Source organism: Pseudorca crassidens, chromosome 2 (genome assembly GCF_039906515.1).
Source record: "Pseudorca crassidens isolate mPseCra1 chromosome 2, mPseCra1.hap1, whole genome shotgun sequence".
NCBI classification, from domain to species: domain Eukaryota; kingdom Metazoa; phylum Chordata; class Mammalia; order Artiodactyla; family Delphinidae; genus Pseudorca; species Pseudorca crassidens.
Window position 1 is genome coordinate 101,265,589 of NC_090297.1, and position 7,567 is coordinate 101,273,155.

Consider the following 7,567-nt stretch of genomic DNA (forward strand, 5'->3'; position numbering starts at 1 on the left):
TGTAGAGCATCACGGCTGCTCTTTCCCGTCCCGTGGTACCATGTTGACACTTAGTGATCTGTGATACTGAGGCACAGGCAGGAGCCTCACACCCTCCTTGTAAGGCTCCTGTAGAGGAGTCTGGGCTGGGTGGCTCTAGGTCACCTCAGTGGTCCAACTCAACGCATGTATTACAGTCCTGGGCAGGATCTGTGTTAGGTACAAGGAAACAAAGATCAAGAAGAAGTGTTTCGGGCTTCCCTGGTGGCGCAGTGGTTGAGAGTCCGCCTGCCGATGCAGGGGACATGGGTTCGTGCCCCAGTCCGGGAAGATCCCGCGTGCCGCGGAGCGGCTGGGCCTATGAGCCATGGCCGCTGAGCCTGCGCGTCCGGAGCCTGTGCTCCGCAACGGGAGAGACCACAAGAGTGAGACGCCCGCGTACCGCAAAAAAAAAAGAAGTGTTTCCTGCCATATAGAAACTTGCTATCCAGTGGGGAAGCAAAATGTAAACTGATACGATACATCCCAGGGAAGATATGGAAGCTCGGGGGATGGAGCGTTTGACCAACTTGGAGCTTCAGAGACTCTTCATTGTTGTCCATTGCAGTAGCATAAATTCCATATTCCTTAAAGCCCTGTGTCATCTGGCCCCTTGTGCCTCTTCATCTTCCCCTATTGCAACTTCCTTTACTTTTCTACAGCTCCAGCCTTAGTGACTTTTTTTCAGTTCATTTAATAAGCTGTGCTGGCACCTCTGGACCCCATATTCCTTTTTCAGTGCTTCAAAAACTATCACTCCCCAAGCTCCATCATGCCCATTTCACTTCCTTTGAGACTCATCTCTCAGAATCTTAGATGACATTTCTAATGAGGTGCTTTCCTTGATCCCCCAAGTCAAGACCGGGTGCTCTTTCTAGGTACTTCTGAGGCATTCTGTATTGCACAGAGCAAATGCTTAAATATATGTAAATGAGCTAAGCTTTGAGGCATGAGTCAGAGCCAGGGAAGCATGTTGGGAAGCACATCATTTCAGACAGAGGGAAAACTTGAACTAAGGCGTGCAAGTGTGAAACAGCATGGTGCGTGCAGGAAGCTGCAGTCGGTTCAGAATTAATGGGGCACGAAGTGGCAGGAGATGAAGCCGGAGGAGTCACAGGTGAGGTCAAGGAGGTTGTGGATTATGGAGGGTAAGACCAAGTGCAGGGAGGCCCCCCGGGGTCTGTAGTCATTCCCAGGCAAAATGGTCGTTCCTCAGTGTCATCTGTCATGAGGAGGGAGGGAGCTGGGGTATTTACCCTCCAACCTCCGTTCAAAATTGGTTGAAGGCTATTTTGGGGGAGGGGAGAATAGTCCCCCACCACTAGTAGTTTGCCTCCTTTACTCATTTGAACACACTCTTGCAGCCAGAGAAAGCCCCCAGGTACTTGCAGAAAAAGGCCATCAGCATATGCGCCTCGATAGTGAGATCTGAGGACTGATGGCACCAGTACCTTATGCTACACATTCTTAGCCTGATGCTCCAAAGTCTTCCATTTCTCTCCTCCCAGTCTGCTCTACTTGGATTGAAACATAAAGTTCACATCCAAGTGAACAACAACGATGACGCCTGAGCGGGGCACTGGGAGCTAGGCATAGAGAGGAGACACGTTCAAAATAAATGCAGGGGTAAGTGTGTCAGGACGTGGGGATAGTTGGATGAGGGGATGAGGGAGAGAAAGGGGTGTCCTGGATGTCCCCTGGCTTCCTTATTTGCATGACCAGGTAAATGTTTGTGCCAACTATGGAGATGGTGTCAATGATGGAGCCTGTGGGTGGCTGGGAAGCAGAGATCTTCAGTTTAGGATCTGGGGGGACCTGTGGAACCCTGAGGGGCATCTGTGCAGCATGAAAGTCTGGAAGTCAGGAAGGATGTCAGGGCTAGCAGTCTCTGCCCATTGCATGCAGGCTGAATGGAGCCAGAGGCATTATCCCAAAGTCTCTACTGAGGACTCCCTCCCTCAATGCCATACTCTCATTCCTCTACCATATTGGTACCAAACCAACTCTGGGGCATCTCCCAGAGGCCTGAGCCCAGGGAAATAGGCCACTTGCTCCAATATTCTCTGTTTCTTTCCTACCCGTTTCTGTAATACTCACCACCACCTTTAGGAGCAGGCCCAAGACTGAGGGAAAATGAGGACCCTGGCCAATGATCACCTGGCCTGGCCTGTCTTACCCCTGCCCATTCTCCTCTGCTGGGCTGAAGGGAAGTGCTTTTTCCTCCTCCTTTCCTCAGCCAGACCTCCTCTTAGGTTACACTCTGGGCTCTCCCCTCCTTAGGCCTATAGTGAAACTCTGTGATCAAGAGCTCCAAGTCTGGCTCTTGATATTTTAATGGGAGCTTACGGAATTCAGAGACCAACCCCCACCCCACTTTTTTGACTCTGAGAATGCTTGGCTTTCAAAACCATTGTCTTGCTATGAACTCAAAAATCCTATTCTGGATGTGGAAAGCTGAACATAGACTCTTTCTTTCTCTTTGCATCCCAGCTGCCACAATCCCAAAAGTCTCCTATGAAAACCACATGCCTCTGGAAGAATAGGAGGAGGTTGAATACTGGGAATGCAAAAGAGAGTAGATATACACATCCTTGTTACATTCATACAATAGGCAAGAGTCTACCATCCCCACTAAACTATAAAATCCTAGGAACTGTCAATTCCTAGTACCCATAACACCTGGAGTACAGTAGGTCCTCAACAAATGCATATTATTGAATGAATCAATGGAAATTCAGAGTTTGAATAACCAGACAGAGGTCACACAACTAGCAAGTAACTAACCTAGTCTGTGGGCTCCAAGACCCATGCCCTCAGCATTACAACTTACTGACTAGTATTTGGAAAAATTCTTAAAGAACCAAGACTTAGGTATTTAAAATCATGTTTTGTCAGCATGGTAGAAGCTAAGAAGACTGTAGACCATTCAGGTGTGCTGGCTCACTTAACAGTGTAATCCCACCATGACCCTGGCCATGCTCCCTTAGCCCCACTCAGTCCCGGGCTGTATTCCTGTTAAGTAAACAGCATTTTGGGAGCAGCAGGGAGTTCCTGGGATCCGTTTCCGGTACTGGTGGTGTGCCTGCTGAGATGCTGAGAGGCAGCAGATGGGGGACACGCATCACCCCTGCAGGTAGCACCTTTTTTTAAAAAAAATTAATTAATTAATTAATTTATGTTTGGCTGCTTTGGGTCTTCGTTATTGTGCGTGGGCTTTCTCTGGTTGCGGTGAGCGGGGGCTACTCTTCGTTGTGGTGCACAGGTTTCTCATTGCAGTGGCTTCTCTTGTTGCGGAGCATAGGCTCTAGGAGTGTGGGCTTCAGTAGTTGTGGCACGCGGGCTCTAGAACACAGGCTCAGTAGTTGTGACGCACGGGCTTAGTTGCTCTGCGGCACGTGGGATCTTCCCGGACCAGGGCTCGAACCCACGTCCCCTGCATTGGCAGGTGGATTCTTAACCACTGTGCCATCAGGGAAGTCCAGGTAGCACCTTTTTGACAAGGGTCTTGGTGCCAGCAGGACTTCACTTCTGCCAGACTGTGAGCCTGGCAAAACTTGCCTCCATCTGAGGGACCAATGATCACCCTTAGGTTTCCATTCTGCTCTCAGGAAATGGCCTGGGATAGTCACTGGCCCTGAGCTGAAAGGGACTGAAATCCATTGGTTCTCTCAGGGGTATCTGCATTTCAGTGGGCAACAGAACTGGCTCAAGACATGGCAGAGCTGACTTGTAAATTGGGTGAAGGGGACATTTGAAGGAACACAGGATCTGGGGTGTGCAGGCCACTGAAATAATTTCTCATTTGTTCATGGACAGGTGTATTGACATCCATGGATCATGCTTTCTCTGGTATCTGGGCCTTTGCACATGGTCTTTCCTCTTCCTGGGACATTTTCCGTGCTCTGTGTCCCCTTCACTAGGCTGACCCTGCCTTGTCTCTGAGGCCTCAGCGCAGATATGACTTTGGAGGCAGCCTGACTCCCCAGTGTGGGATAGGGTCCTCCCCTGTGGCCCCATCACCCCCTCTGATTGTGTCTCTGCAGCGTCTGCTCTGGATTACAAAAGCCTGCCTGCCTGTTGGTCTCCCTTCTCTCTCCCTCAACAAGCTTCTCTTGGTGGTGGCAGGGGCCGTGCCATCCCCAGCGCCTGCCACAGTGCCTGCCACAGTAGACGCCCCATTTTTCATTGTTACTTAACTGCATGTTTACACACATGCTTCTCAATTCTTCATTTGCCTTCCTGTGGATGTAAGTGAAACACGCGTAACCACGGTTTCTTTCTTAGCTTATACCTTTCCCCAAGAGGAGCAAAAAAAGCCTGGGCTTTAGAACCCAAAAGATCTGGGTTCACAATTCCAGTTCTTTCACTTATCAAGACCCACACATGTAAATTAAAATGAGGCCCGCCTATAAGGCATAGGAGGGACTCTGTTTAGCAGGTGCTCAACACAGACTTGGGTGCATCGCCCCCTCCACCGCACCCGCATGCACACACGCCCCGTGCAGACGTGTCCCACGCATGCACGCCCCACATGCCCTGTCGTGGGCTGAGCTGGATGGATCGTAGCAGTATGTGCAAGAGACCAAAGGAGGTTTGAGTGACCACCACAGGGTTAGAGAAGGAGGGGCTGCCAGATGCTACAGGACAACGAGGGGCCAGGATGCAGACCGGACCTCTTCTTCTCCAGCCTGCCTGCTCCTCTGGGCAGTGGAATGTCCTCAAGCTGTCTTTCCTCCTTCATTCCGCAAACCTGCAGAGCTTTTTCATTTTTCCAGGACGGAGATTCATCTATCGGCATTCTAATTTTAAAAGTTCCCCATGTGCAGAGCTGACTTTGATCTTCAGCAGGAGTTTATTTCTTCCTATTAGCATCACATTATACAATCTCTGACAGGTTAATCACAGCTCTTGTTGTACTGTTTATTCTACACACGGGATAATTTTACTTTCAAAATGTTATTTTAATTAAGAAGGAAGTACATGAGGGGGAAGGCACTGTCCTGACAGACAGGCTTCTGTGATCCCACAGAGCAGGTGTATGCCTGCAATGCAGTGTCTCCAGCAAGGACTTCAGGTCCCAGCCCCAGGGAGGGAGTCAGTCCTGGGCTCATAGGATGTCAGGGGCGGACGGGGAAGATCTTGGTTAGATATTTTTCTGAGAAATTTTCTTCTTTGTCTTTTTTGGATAGTTTGCCTTTGTGTTATATAAAATAAAGAATGTGATTGACGTTTAATCGAAGACTGTATTGGCATAAGGGTTGGGCCTATGGCCTTCAAATTTCCTTTATCCTAGGATGGAGTCCAGCCTGCCTCAGCCACTTACTACCTCTGTGACCTTGGGTGAGTTTCTTAACCTCTCTGAGCATCAGATTCCTCAGAGGAGGAAGAGAAGGTGGGCACATGGGAACACTGGGAGGTTTAAACAAGACAACGGAGGGAAGGCACTTTGGGATGTTCTTTGGCACAGAGAGAGTACTCGGTGAAGCGATCATTATTTGAACCACAGATACATTTCCTTCTTCTCATGTGAAGCTGGGATGAGAGAGGGGGGAGACGCAGACTTCGCCAACTTGACAGTTTTTCAGAGCCCCCCCCCGCCGCCCCCCCGCCCCGGTTTGGAAAGAGTAGCCACTTTGAAACCACAGAATCCAGAAACACATTTCAACCTCACCATTTACCCTCAAGCTCTGGACCTAGAGCCAGATACCAAGCGGGTTGGAGCAGCAAGTTCATTTTTTTCAAAAAGGAAAGCATTTTGTGATGAGGGGAAAAATACTTGCACAAGAGGGCCGAGAAGAAAGGCTCTGATGTGTGAAGTCGTCTCTCTGGATTGAAATGAAATAAAGAGCTACTTTGCTACCCAGGTCTTAGGATGGAGCAAAGAGCTGGTTTAAACTCTGCATCTGATGTGTCCTTTGGTGAAGCTAAATCCTCATTAAGTCATGCCGTGTCAATGCCAATATCATACTGTCAGACCTGATTGGTGTGATTAAGGTGATGAGAAGGCCTCCTTAGCCCCCTTGGAAATGAGTCTACGTTGTCACAGAGGAACGGCAGCTGCTGAAGGACTCTAATCCCCGTGATAGAACCTAAGAGCCATCAGGGCCTGGACCAAAAAGCTACAGAAATGAAAAAAAAGAAAAAAAAAAACCCTAAAATCTCTACAGGATAAAACCATCTTTCTCACGTGGAATTCTATATTAGGTCCCATCGGAATAAAGTTCAAGGGGCAACCACACTTCTTTTGCTGTGTTAGAATCTTGTCATTTCAAATATTGAGCCCTCTGAGATCAGGTATGCAGCGTTTTTCATCTCTGCGTCACTGGCAGATCTGAGTACTCACAGTACCTGGCAGAAATTGAATTCAGTAAAGTTATTCCAAGAAATGGGCCATTGTTTGGGGTCATTTGCTATTGAAAAAATCTTTGTTATAATGGGACTTAAATACTGTTCTTTAATAACAGCTGGGGTCTGTTGGGGGGGGGAATAAAGGTATAAATGGGGTAGTAACTGAAGACAGCACATACAGCATTGTCATTAGTGGGATTTAGAATGCAGTTAATATATGAAACAGGCCGTGTGTCCAGAAGCAGCGCACAAAGTCATTCCATGTGTGGCTGTAGCGATCTTTCCAAAGTCCTTGCACATGTGCAGGGAAAGGCAAAATTGGTTTGCATTGGAAGAAAGGGAAGTTTACCCAGGACATCAAGTGCAGTATTTGTAGATCACTCAACAGAGGCATGAGGCACAGATTATGCCTTTTTATGGGGATATTTCTTTTCCAATGAAAGCAAAATCATTGGAAACACTGTCTTAGTTAACCTTATTTTTATAGGCTTTCATGTACTTTTCAGCACTTTTATATAATACAGATATTCATTTAAACTTCAGAAGGAAAAGTTAACACGATTTCTCTTTATTCTACACAGTTTTTTCAATACTGGGTCTGATAAACATTACAAACTGTCTCTCGGCTGCCAATGGCTCTGAGAGTTGCTATTTGGCATCTAAAGCTGTGAATCTCTTCTGCAATGTTTTTCTCATCAGGTTATTCTTTACTTTCTTCTCAGAAGAGGAGATTCTAGTCCGTACCTCTTTGTTGCCTCTCGCCACTCTGCCACGTGTAGGAAATTGCTGATCACTAACTACCTAAAAAGGTGGTTTGGCTTCCCTAGACACCAAAGAAGGTCTAAGACAAAAGTCACTAAAAATGGCCATTGTCCAAGATTTGCAAAAGTCAGAGAAGAGTTTCAGTGGTAACGGTTTCAAATAGCTGTTTTAAAAGGTACAACAAATAATAAAAATCTAACAAAAATTATAGTCAGGCACTTTGCAAATTTAAAGCCTGACATAAAAATGCAGAATCAAATGATTCTAGTTAGTGTGCCAGGATGCAATGTGCCAGGATATGAAGAGGAGAGGAGTGTTGGAGCTGTCTGTTTTTAGCTGTGCCTGACCCATGGAGAGCAGCGCAAAGAATGCTTTGCAAGAAGAGTGGCACAAAGCTGGCAGGGCAGGAAAACACCAAACAAGACAGAGGGAAGAAGGG